Source organism: Lactuca serriola, chromosome 4 (assembly GCF_051521515.1).
Source record: "Lactuca serriola cultivar US96UC23 chromosome 4, Lser_US96UC23_V15, whole genome shotgun sequence".
NCBI lineage: Eukaryota > Viridiplantae > Streptophyta > Magnoliopsida > Asterales > Asteraceae > Lactuca > Lactuca serriola.
In genome coordinates this window covers 216,619,730-216,633,659 of record NC_136411.1, presented here as the reverse complement: position 1 = coordinate 216,633,659, position 13,930 = coordinate 216,619,730, and the positions used below count along the sequence as shown (strand labels likewise).

Genomic DNA, 13,930 nt, shown 5'->3' with positions numbered 1-13,930 from the left:
ACAGATTCCCGAACTGTCAATACAAAAATAACACCCAATTAATAATTGGGTTCCACTACATAACCATGAGTACATAATTTGGATAATTACTACATTACCCCAATCTTGGCTTTAAGCAAACCCAAGGCCCAATCCATAGACCCAAAGTCAACTAGGAATAAAAGCCCAACATATGGCCCAATTTTTCCAAATTTGGCCCATACCTCCATATGGTCTTATTCTAAGGCCCAACCAAAATGTTCGGTCCAACAGTTGGTATTCTAATGGCCCAATACCACATAATTATAGAGGCCCAAACTATGGCCCATTTATGGCCTAATTTTCCAAATTGGGCTCAAACCCCTTACATGGGCCTCACCCTAGGCCCATTAAATTATTCTAGTCCAATTGCTTGACTTTTGATGGCCCATTAATCACCCAATCATCAAGGCCCAATAAAGAGGCCCGAAAATAAACCCAAGTGAAATTAGGGTTTCACATAAAAAGATGATTAGGGTTAAGTTTCCTACTTAACCCATTAAGGACTTAATCCTCTAAGGACTTAATCCATTAAGTCCAATATCACTTAGATTAATCTTTTCCAATGATTATTATTTAATGTTTCAAGTTATTAAATAATTCCCACATGTCTTGGTTAATTTCCCAAATTAGGGTTTTATTGAGCCTATTAAGCCTACTAGAATATCATTAAACCCATTAGGGTTTTATTTGGGTCAATTAGGTTCCATTAGGGCTTACAAGGTCCATTAGGGTTTCAAGCACCCTAAGCGAATCGAACTCAACGAGGCAAGCGCACCACCACCCGACACAGCGACCAGTGGCGGCTGGAGGCGGCAGCCACCACCCTACAGTGGTGGTTTTTGTTTTCTTTTCATTAATCCACTTTCTGATTACATTTTACAAGGATTTAACTCAAAATTAAACACCCTAAACACAATAAACACACACATACGCAGCTACCTAATGGTGGCCGACGGTGGCGCATGGTGGCAGCCACCACCTCACGGTCGTGGTGGTGGTGGTTGTTCTCGTGGATTTCGGCCAAACCAACACCACCTACATGAAATAACAAACACCCATACGATCTCTTTCTTGCAACGAGTCCATCCACCCTCCTGATAGCGGTTAGCGACGGCAGCACCATGGAGAGGTGGCAGCGGTGGTATTGACGGGGGTAGGCAGCAACATACAACGAAGGGTGGCCTTCAGGAGCTCAATTCCGGTGACAGCAAGCTAATAGCCACACGAACTCGTAGCCACCACCCATGGTGACTGATGGTGATGAGATAAAGCAGTGGAGGTAGGCAAAGTAAGAAGGAGACACAGAGGGACGATATCAACGATGGTCGTAGCACCGATGAAACAAAGAAGAAGATAGAAGAAGAAGGATATGGTGGTCCTTGCGGTAGCACACAACGTCATCAGCAAGGGAATAGCGCGATGGACATCGATGGCTGTTGGAGGGTCACGGTGGTTCACAATGGCAATTACCCTCCGACCGTCGTGCTCTTTTCCGACATAGAAAGGATGGACTCCGGAGACTAGCTTCAGCGGTGACTAGGAGGTTGCGGCGGCGGGAAGAAAACAGGAGGCATAAGGGTGGGTGACGGTTGCATTCTTAGCTAGGGTTAGGGTTTAGTGGCAACCAGCACATGCTATGGCTTTATACCTGTGCCCTTCAATTTTATTTCCATAATGTCAAGATCAGTCCCTCTCCATAAACTTCTTTTCAACCATGATCCAAAATTTACCATTTCGACCCTATCTCCTGAATCCTTTACAAATGAAGTCCGAATTTTACCTTTTTAACCCCAGCTAACCAAAAACCCTTCAACTTAAGTCCTCATAATTACCATGCAGCCCCTCCTCTACAATCATTTTCAAATAAAGTCCATAATTAACTCTTTAGCCCCTGTTTTCATAAATCCTTTCATATTAGGTCTAATACTTACCAAACACTCCCCCCTGTCTTCTAAAATCTTTACAAAATAATTCTTGAATTTATACTTTGACCCCAAATAATTCAACTTTTGGCATTTGGCTTCCCAAAGCCAACACCTTGCTATATAATTATAAATTTTAGGCCACAAGTCATTCATTAATTTACTTATTTATTTTATTAAAAAAGCAGGGTGTTACAGTGTGTGGTCGTACATGGGAGTGTTCTGTCGCACAAGGTTGTATTCAGCCGTACACAAGTGTGTGTGGTCGTACACTCCACATGAAGATGTCCAAAATGTCAATTCCAAGGTGCAATAAGGTTGGGGCCATGTCTATCTCGAGTATGGAAGTCAAAATCTCACTTTGGAGGGTGTTTTAAGAGTGTGCGGCCACCTAAAAAGGGGTGTGCGGCCGCACTCACTTCCAAACATGAAGAACGTGACAAATATTGCACACTTAAGGCTTAGATAGAGTGGTCTTTCATGGATATCAAGTTGAAGGATGAATTACTCACGTTCTTGAAGTTTTGGAGGGTTTGTGGTTGAAGAAGCTTGAGAGAAATGGTGTTATATGCGGCCAAGGAGTGAAAGGAATGAAAGGAAAGGGGTCTACCCTTTATATAAGAGTGGGTGTGTGGCCATGAGGGGTGTGTACGGCCGTACACCCATGTGTGCTACCGCACACTCCTCCAAAAGGGGTGTATGGCCTGATTTTGACACTACATGACTTGTTGATTCATTCCTAACCTCGACCTTGGACATACTCAAGCTTGGAACACTTAAATGAACCTTTAAACAGTATAAGAAGTCAACAGAACAAGTTTAACATTGATTGACTTGGCTAAGATTACAAGATAAGAGTTTCGGGTTGTCACAGAGCTGAATTGCGAAGCTATCTCACCACCACTTCTTCTTCAAAGCTTAAACCGGGACTTTTAAATTTTGCCATTATGCCACTAATCTTGCCCGAAAAATCATTAATATTCTCGTTTTCCTTCATCTTTAGCATCTTCGACTCACTCCTAAGAGTTTGTAAATGTGCCTTTTGGACTCGATCGGCTCCTAAGTATCGAATCTGAATTGCTTCCCAAACATCCTTTGCATCTTCATGTTTAGAGACTTGCAATGGAATATCTTCCAGTAAGGTTTGAAAGATAATGGCTTTGGAGGTGTGGTTCTTCTTTGCTTCCAAATTTCCCCCGCGATCCACTGATTCCCATAAACCGTATGCCCTTAGCACCATTTCAACCATAATTGACCACGAAGTGTAGTTCATTTCGGTTAGTTTAGGACATTGAAGTGGTACATGAACTTGCTCACGGATAGTTCCTGTGTTGTTGGCATTTCTTGCTAAACTTTCGAGTTCCAAAATGGTTTTGATCTCGTTCTTGCTTCTTATCCTCTTGCTTCTTGCTTCTTGCTAACAGCTTTCTTTCCTTGCTACTGCTTTCTTTTCTTGTTTCTTCTTGGCACTTGCTTTTTTGCTTACTAATTCTTGCTGCTTGCGTTCTGTTTCTTGCTTGCTAACATATAGAAAAAAAATTGGCACTTGCTTTCTTGCTTACTAATTCTTGTTGCTTGCATTTTGTTTCTTGCTTGCTAACATACAGAAAAAAAAAATTATGCTGCTTCTTTCTTCTGATCACCAAACTTGATCAGCCTTGCTGCTTGCTGTCGTACTTTTGACCTGATTACATAAGGTTGCAATCAGTCATTTCTCTTTCTCGCTAAGAACCAAGTATGAGTTTGGTGCTCTGATACCAAATGTTGGAAATAGACTCTCAAAACTCATAGTAAAAGTGACATTATAGGAGAAAATAAATGACTTTCTACTAAGTAACCAAAAAGGTAATTCAAAGTTGTAGGAGAAAAAGACTTGATGTCATACTCTCTGTGAAGCTAAAGTGAAAAGTGAAGAAGTATTATATATAGCCTTAGAGCATCCACAATGCAAGTAGTATAAGAGTTGAATAGGGTGATGATTTGTAACGCTCGCAGATCCGGGCTAGCCAATTTAGAGACAATGAGCGTCAAAAATGAGTTTTTAATGGAAGATTATTTATAAAGATTAATCTTAACCAAGTTGTAGAATATGTCTCAAGGGTTCCGTACATATAAAGAACGCCAAAATCCGAGTTATAACGAAGAAGTTATGGTCCGTCGAAGTTTTACGGCAAAATCGGCACGTCACCGGGAGACGTAAATAGTGAATTTTTGATAAATTACTTTTTAGCCTTAGTGATCTAAACAAAATTTTTAGTATACGTTAAACCGAGAACATACAAAAAAACGCCCAAATCTGACTTCGTATGAGGAAGTTATGAATTTTCTAAGATTTGGCATAGCAGTGCACACTCCGAAACTCGAATTTTAGATCAAGCGGTTTCTGGCCTACGCGACCTAAATGAGAATTGAATATCTCATTAATAGGAACTCAATGGTAAAAAGACAGACGAAAACGGAGTTCGAATGTAGAAGTTATGAATTTTACGCGGACATTTAACAATATAATCTCATCGTACTGTTAAATTTAAGATCGGTCGAGAATTAGCCGACTAAGTGAAAATGAAAGTTGTAGATCTTATATTTACCTACGTGTGGATATAAAGAACGTCGAAAATGGAGCTCGTCTGCAAAAGTTACGAGGTTTAGAAGTCGGCAGGGTGTTGTTGCAAAAGGGGTGACGTGTCACAATCTTGGCCATTGCTTTCTCTCCAAGGCTTGCCACTAGATGGTGACATGTGGCACCAATTTCAGCCATATTTCACCCTAAAAATAGAACCTCTCCCGCCCTCATTTTTTTCACACCTTTCCCATTCTTTCTTCTCTTTACTCTCTCTCTCTCTCTCTCTCTCTCTAGAACCTCTCTAGCCCCGAACCCCCCCCCCCCCCCCGAAAAGCCTAGGGAACCTCCCTAGCACGAGGCGGAAGCCCCGAAGTGCACGACAGCTCCGAGGAGAAGATCTTTTCAGCTCGGGAATGCTGCTCCAAGCAAAACCCGGTTTTCTATAAAACTCATTGTAAGTGAGCTACGCCTACGCTATTTTTAATATAGCTTTTATTTAAGTAACATTATTAGGAACTTATAATAAGTACTTGGGCTATTATTATGGGTTATATAAGTATTGTTTAACGCTTATATAATAGTAATAATAGCTAGACTATTAATTAGTCTCGACGAATAATAGACTAAACTCTAGTGGTAATAATACTAGATTTCGTCGAAGGAAATTATTTTTAAGAAGCGAAGCGCTGTCTGAGTTCGGAATCACCACCTTTTCAAGTGAGTGCATGGTCCCTTTCATCTTACATATAGATATGAAGTATTTTATATAAACTACGTGTTATGTGTGCATATTATATGTATACTTGCTATCTATGCTGGATGAATGAGTTTATACAAGTTTTATATGATTTAAATTGTATATGTATTTATATCTACGTAATATGTTGGGTAAAACATGGCTAGATAAAATATGAGTTGAGAGGTATATAGAACATGAGGTAAGGGTGAGAGGTGGACGATGTAAGAAGCCTTGTTCCCAAATGTTGGCCTCGTCATCTAGCAGAGTATGGATGACAACCACGGACTATTGTAGACAGTTCGGTGAAACACTAGCAGGCTCGCAACCTGTAGGTGTTGTGAACGATGTTTTCACCGATGTACTCTAAAAACCCATTGACATGTATTGCGAGTGGACTCTCGAAAACGATACTGTCAATAAACGAGATAACCCTAGCAACTGTGCTCGAAGGACAATATTAGCAGCTGCACCTCACATAGAATGTCACAATTCTGGCAGCTGTGCTTAAGTAATAGAACTAGCAGTTGTGCTTGACAGCTGTGTCATTGACAACGATGGACTTCGTACCTATTCTTTAGGATAATCCTTAGGAATGAATGATTGAGAAATAGTTGATTCTTAGGGTAGATCCTTAAGAGTAAAGAAGATAATGGGGATGGGTAATTGGGTTAACTGTTTGATGATTAAACATAATGATTATATTATTATGGGTTGAAAACCCTATGTACTCACCATGTTTCCCAACCTGACCCACTCAGTTTATTTATATCACAGGTGTTGATATGAAGTCACATTACACTAAGAGATTAAGGAGATATAAATCTGTTACGACCCAATTTTCACGTCCAAAATTTTCATATTTGATTAAGTGATTTGCAAAACATTTGTAACAAAATATCATCCGATCATATCATTAATAAAAACATGTCTTGTATCTGAAAACCGAATAGTAAAAACATAATAATGTCAGAGTACAAATCCAAGAATAACTCATAGTGCGGAAAACAAAGAGTGTGTGTATGATGTGCCTCTACCGCGCCAGCTCCTTCCCCTTCGCTGAAGAGGTACCTGAAACCAAAACTGTAAACTGTAAGCACGAAGCTTATTGAGTTCCCCTATCGTACCACAAACCATACAATCACATAGCATACATATTGTCGGGCAATTCTGGGGTGCCCGACCTACCCGGTACGGCCATTCTGGAGTGCCGATCTACCCGTTTCAAGCCCTTATGGGGTGCTGACCTACCCATGTCAAGCCATTATGGGGTGCTGACCTACCCATGTCGAGCCATTCTGGGGTGCTGACCTACCCGTCGGTCCTAACAACCGACCCTCGGGAACTAATCCACCCCTACTGCTGCTATCACATATATCATAACATAAACATACTATCAGACATATATGGGGTGTCCGAACTACCCTTCGGTCCTAACAACCGAACTTGGGGACTATTCCCCTCCTACTACCACTATCACATATAACATATCATGCCAACATATAAACATATCATCACATACTGTCATACATATCTGGGGTGTCTGGCATACCCTTCGGTCCTAACAACCGAACTCTACTACTATCACATATAACATATCATGCCAGCATATAACATATCAGGTAGTAGCAAACCTAGATGATATTACAAAGACAATCATCTAACATAAAAATCCTACTGGTGGGCCGGCATTGTGGCCATAGACCCACCGCTACTAGAAGGTAACTCACCTCGTAGTAGTTGCTGATCTGTATGGGAATCCTCTAACTGCTGCTCCGGAAATCCTCCGGCTATAATTCCCACAAAACACTTAGTCATACAATGCTAATTGTTCTTAGGGTAAAATGACCATTTTACCCCTGATAAATCAAAGTCAAAGTCAACTTCTAGTTGACCTGACTCGCCGAGTTGGCTCGCCAACTCGCCGAGTCCCTATCCTTCCATTTGTCCTTATACCCGTCTCTACTCGTCGAGTTAGGCGATGACTCGACGAGTTTTCCTTCTTAATGAACATCGAGTGAATCTCATCCGACTCGTCGAGTTGTATGAACAACTCATCGAGTTCATCTTCAACTGATACACAGGTCATATCCTTGACTCGTCGAGTTCATCTTCATCCTTAAGAAGATTGCCTTGGACTCGCCGAGTCTGCTCATGCACTCGCCGAGTCCCATGAACTTCCAGAACAATGGCTTAGTCCAGAACGTTGGGTCACTCCCCGGGACCCCCCTAAAACCTTTCCACACTCAACTGGGTCCTTATGAATCTCAACTGATATGGGACAAAAACCTTGGACTCACCAAGTCCAAGAGTGGACTCGTCAAGTCGGTCACATCCTCTCACTAAATCTTCAATTTCTGATGTACAACCCTTGATCAAAAAATAGATCTATGCTTCTACAATTGATCTAGCACGTAAAGTTACAACCTTTACATGCTTGCATGGGACTTTGAGCTCAAAAGGTCCTAAAACAACCTCTTATAATTCATAGGGCCTTCTTTGAGTGCAAAAGCCACTCCTTTCTGCCTTGTAACCCCTCTAAGGGTCTAGATATGAAACATCAACCCCTAACCATGCTTGCAATCATGGTTGGTGACCAAAATGGCTTAGAAAAGCCCTAAAACTCCACAAAATGGGATCTATCAAAAGAACAAACAAGGTATAGACTTTATACCTTCTGTAGACTGCAAATGATGCTCAAAATCGGATCCTTCTAGTCTCCTCTTGATCCTTCAAGCTTTTCCTTCCTTCCTTGGGTCACAAAAGCACCAAAATCACTCCAAATGCCTTAGATTGCTTCAATAACGGCTAGGGTTTGCTATGGGGGTCTTCTGGGAGCAAATGGGACAAAGGAGGCTGAGTTAAGGTGTTTAAATAGGGTGCAAACCATCGGGTTAGGGTTTTTGTCCAGACAGGGCCTACTCGCCGAGTCCGGGACCTGACTCGTCGAGTCCACTTCTTAAACCCCGCGTCTCATCCCGCTTCTACTCGGCGAGTTGGTCCTTCAACTCGCCGAGTCCAATGCCAAAATGCAAAACATTTTAAAGAATTAATAAAAGAATACGTCCCAAGAACCAGGTGCTACAAAATCACTAGTGATAATGAATGTAAGTTCTGTTTATGCTTATGTTTCTGTATTGACGATGACATCCCAAATGTTTTAAAATGAATAAAAATAATTTTATTTCGGAAATGCCCTGATAACGTATTTATCATGTCTCACTGGGAACAAATTCCGCACATTTTTATTAAAAAGAGGTACTCTAATTTTTATAAAGCATAAACAAAATCGGTGTTTTCTGGTCGTAAAAATGGGGATGTCACATGATTAGTATTAAATAAGAGTTGAATGGAGTGTGGGTGACCGAGTCCAATGCCAAAATGCAAAACATTTTAAAGAATTAATAAAAGAATACGTCCCAAGAACCAGGTGCTACAAAATCACTAGTGATAATGAATGTAAGTTCTGTTTATGCTTATGTTTCTGTATTGACGATGACATCCCAAATGTTTTAAAATGAATAAAAATAATTTTATTTCGGAAATGCCCTGATAACGTATTTATCATGTCTCACTGGGAACAAATTCCGCACATTTTTATTAAAAAAAGGTACTCTAATTTTTATAAAGCATAAACAAAATCGGTGTTTTATGGTCGTAAAAATGGGGATGTCACATGATTAGTATTAAATAAGAGTTGAATGAAGTGTGGATGATGACATGGAGTATAGTTGAATGGAGGAGTTGAATGATCATTGAATGGTTCAATAGAAAGAATAAAGTGGTGATTAGGATTGAATAGGTGTTTAATGGGTTGTGGGTAATATTGTATGGATGTTTAATGGATGATGTGACAATCTATTAAACTCTATAAGTTCAATGGATTGTGGATGCCCTTACTCACCTGGGAACATGCAAAAACAATAGAATAATATTTATCTCACCTAAAAACTAGTTGATTTCTTCTACCCTTCAAACTACCTCCCTAAGACTCGGTAACAGCTTTTTACCAAGCTTTTATTATTAAGAAAAATGTGCATAATGGATCTATGTAAACCCATAAACCGAAATGGACTTAACCCATCATTAAGATTATCCAACAGAATCAAACAGTACCTATAAAGCTAAGGAACCTTGGATCAATTTTTTATCCTTAAAAAAGAAAGAGACTGAATGTTGTCCACTACTTTAGGGACCCGTTTAAGCATATTCTGATCAACTGCATCACGTTCCTAGTTATCAACAGATTGACATAAAAGTATTGCACCTAAAAGCTTGGATTTCTTTTAGTCTGAAAGGGTTGAAGTCAAGGACAAAAAATGTTGCAAATTATATTGTAATTCTAGCTTCAAATTACACCATTCGACAACCCTTTTGTCGTGTCTTGGCGAACTAGCAATTGAGTAAATATCAATCTATTATCAAACTAGTTTTATCATACAAATCAGAGACTTTAGTAATGCTTATTTACAACTTGACAATGATCTAAAAAAATCAACGCAAAAGATTTACACACACAACGAAAACCTATAGATCCTCATACAATGATAAGCTCTCTCAGAATTGTTTGTGTGTGTATGTTGTCAAGAACAACATCAGAATATGACGATGATCGCCCTCACTCTATGTTTATACTTCATCCAACTTTTAGTCCACAGCTTCCAGCTAGTTCGACTTTTAGTCCTCTACTTTTAGCCTTATTCACGAATAGTCATTTATTATTTTGGAAGGCTTTTTGTTTGCAGGAATTTAAGAATATATTTAAATGTTTTTTCTGCAAAACCTAAAAAAATATGTTGCTATTTACAGAAATTCTATGGAAGATATGTTGCTATTTCCATGCTTAAACAAGACCTCACGTGTTTAAAAAGCTAAAATTAGACATTATGCTATTTCCAGATTAATATATAAAAAAATATGTTTCCAGAATTTTACAAAACGACGTTTGTTATTTCCATGCCAAATGAAGTGAGTAACATTCATAGTTCCATTTATACGTTCATTATAGCAAAATACTTTTATTCTTTTCTACTAAAACATCGTATTTTCAAAAAGAAATATTAAACAAGAAACAAATTGTATACATTCTACACAAGTAGCAAAAATCTATACTAATAAAAGATTAGTTCTTTTGTCATGTGTCACCATATTAGAAATATCTAATATATATTAAAAATTAATTTTATATATTTATTTGAATCAATGATTATAATTTCAAATAACTAATAAAAAATATCTCTTAAATTAATAATTTATTTAAAATAACTTATTAATAATTTTGAGTTTTTACTATAAAAATTTGATTAATTTTATAACCGTGGTTCATACGGGTTATAAACTAGTATACTTTATAAATTTGGATTATGATAATTTGGGACAAAAAGTGAGACATAATGTGATCGTAATGAGAAGTTTTAGCCCAACATGTGACTAGCCCAAAGAGATGAGAAGTTTTAGCCCAACAAGTGCTAGCCCAAAGAGTATTTTTGGAGGACAAAATGGGTAAAGCAAGAAAGGAAATATAGGTAGTTTTGTTTAGGGATGGTAAAATTTGTAGCCAACATGTTTGGTTGATAGTACCGTACCAATTGATCAATGTTGGTACGGTAATGATACAAAAATTGAAATATCATGGTAATACCATACCAACAAATATATATATATATATATATATATATATATATATATATATATATATATTTCAACTGTAAGTTGTATTTAGTGTTTACTGTTTTAATAACATAATATTAGTCATTTGGTCGTATTGGTCAATAGTTATTACCACGTTAAAGCATAATATTAAAACGTTACTTAGCGTTACTTCAGTAGAATTCTTTTGTAAACTAAAAAAAATACATAACTAATTTCTAAACTACACATCAAAATCCCGATGTCTTTGCTTAATTTTAAATCTTATAATCGAAAATTAAAAAAAGTTGATATATACCATTACCAATTTTTATCAACCAAACTTGTTAGTAGCCAAATAAATTGATATAAGTATACTTCGTACGTACGTTATCAGTAGCAACTTTTTTATACCAATTATAGTTGGTATGGTGGTTTACAGAAAAATAAATTGATACCATACCAATTTCATCCTAGTTTTGTTAGTGGAGAGCGAACAAAGGAATAAATAAAAAATGGAGCTAACTAGTGACGTAAGATTCCACAGATTGTTTTGGCTCTAGCACTGTACGCATAGAGAGAGGAGATTTCACGGGTACAATTTTCTGTTCATTATTCAATAGTTGATTAACAACAGAGTTCTTCAGAAGGCGAGGTGTCGTCTGATGAGACAAAACCATGAAGTTCGAAGGATCAATTTCAGACATCTCTGTGATTATCATGGATTCGGTATTTAACAATTACAATTCACTTTCCTTACGCGTTAACGGTAGTGTAAGTTCTTAGTTAAATTCTTTAGTATTTAAAATGGGACAAAATGATATAGTGCTAAGAACGACCTGGTCCAAAACTTTGCCGAAATTCCAGTGTTCTATTAGTTAAGATTGTATCTATGTTATTTCGTATCTTTATCATAATAACCTCATAGTTTCACGAGTTGTCTATTCATCCCTTCGAGTTCTGACATGTTCTGAAACATGTAATCAACAATCCTAGGGTAAAAAATCATGAATAAAGTTCTTTACTTTATATGTAAAGATAATAAAATATTTGAAATAAGAAACGTTGTCATTGTGTAGATGATTTCAACTTCTCAGAAACCTTGTTACTTAATTAGGCATATTATTTTTGAAAAATCATTCCAATTTCAATGTTCTATCTTTATTTTTTAAATAAAGAAAATACCCTTAAAAACTTATGGTTCACAGTATATTGAAAAAACCAATTAGAAAATAATAATAATAGTCGATCATACGAATAGATAAATAGCAAAAACATTAATCAAAACGTTGGCAATGTTCTAACCTTTAGAGTCCATTTCATTACCGCAAAAGATAAAATAACTAACAGATGAAAAACAGCTCTAATTCTTTGAAAGATTGTAGGGACATCAGAATGCATTGATAAGAACATAAGATCTTAGAATGCCAGAATATCAGTACCCTTTCATTTCGGCAACGTACAGCACTCAATCCACTATCATCAAGCGAATGAGAGACTCTAAATTGTTGCCTGATCAGTATACAGCAATACTATAAACAACTTAAATCTACTTTTCAAACAAAAAACCAATGAAAAATTGAGAGAAAAAGAAAGCCTCAGAAAGTGGATGCGAGTACTAATCAAAGGAGGCTCTCAAAGAGAACCCTTTCAGATGGTACGGACAATACATCATACATCATCGGCAGTTTATCAGTGACTTTGATATTCACATTCACATACGAAATAAAGATAGAAAAGGAAATAGAAGAAAAAGAAAGATCCATCGACGAGTGGTAGGTTGAAGGACGGCGTCGGCTCTCTTGTGTTAGAGATATGAGAAGGGGATTTTGCACCTTTATAGAGAGAAAGAAACCCTAATTATCACTATCCCACCAAAATTACCACACCAGGGCTTCACGTTTTCAGGATGTTGATTTTAAACCCTTTCAATTTTAGAATTTTAAATGTTCGGTTTAACTATCAATTTTTAAAAAAAAATTAAAACCACCAAGTTTCCGTAAAAAGTTTGAATGCAACCATTGTTACTTATAACGTGTTGGGTTTAATTATGAAAAAACAACTATATTTTTAGTATTTTTTAACAAAAGTTTGTTTTTACCACCAATTTATCCGTGGTGTTTTAGCAAAAACAAAATTTTGTGGGCTTTTAGTGCAAATACAAGTCAAAGTGGTCATGATAGACTTTTATTTTAAAAATGGATAGTTTTTTTAAACACACATGAAAATATGATGATTAAACTAAAAAAATTTAAAAAAAAATATAACGATTTTTTCTAGTCAGCCCTTTTACAAGTCATTACAGAAAGATGTAAGAGTGTAGAGTTCTAAACCATGTAGGGATAATTAAAAAAAGATGGTTAAATTACATGAATAGTATCTATAGTTTGGGGTAATATCCGTGTCTAGTCCTTAATTTTTTTATTTAACTCGGACGGTCTCTAAGATGTATATTTATTACGCGTTTGGTCTCTGTCAGACCTAAAAATGACTATATTGCCCTTCTTAATTCTTTTTAATTTAATAATTAGTTATTTCTTATTTATTTATGAAAAATGTATTTAATAAAAAAACGTGGGACAACATACACCCTCTTCCCCCATTCGTCTTCCTCGACCAGATCGTTTCACTCCCTCCGCCTCCTCCTTCTTAGGGAGCATTTTCATACAAGATCAATAACCAGGAACCCTAATATCGACGATACTACTCTTATTAGCGACGAAGATGGAAGAGGAGGATGACAGGGAGTTTGATAAGCTTCAACACCGACATCGTATATGAGACTTATGTCTAATCGATCAGATTCCAAAGCCTTCCTTGTCTTCAGTTGTTGTCGATGACCCCCTTCCTTCTTCGCTCACCGTACCGTCGACCTTCACTAATTTCTTCATTCCAAAAACCCCACATACAAGCCTACTTTCATCCATCGACAAACCTACAAAACCCATCGATGGATCCCTTTCTCTACTTTACCCGGTCGTCGGAAGTAGCTGCGGTAATCGGTAATGGTGATTGACGAATATCGATTTGAAATTCTCAATAACCCTAAGTTCGATTTCC

At 37.4% G+C, this 13,930-nt stretch overlaps 1 non-coding gene across 1 annotated transcript; it reads right to left on the bottom strand.

Moving 5' to 3' along the window:
• Window positions 1-12,463: 12,463 nt before the first annotated feature.
• LOC145049130 (small nucleolar RNA snoR117) lies at window positions 12,464-12,557 on the bottom strand. The gene has a single exon (XR_013683244.1). It is a non-coding gene; the product is annotated as a small nucleolar RNA snoR117 (small nucleolar RNA).
• Between the last annotated feature and the right edge of the window lie 1,373 nt (window positions 12,558-13,930).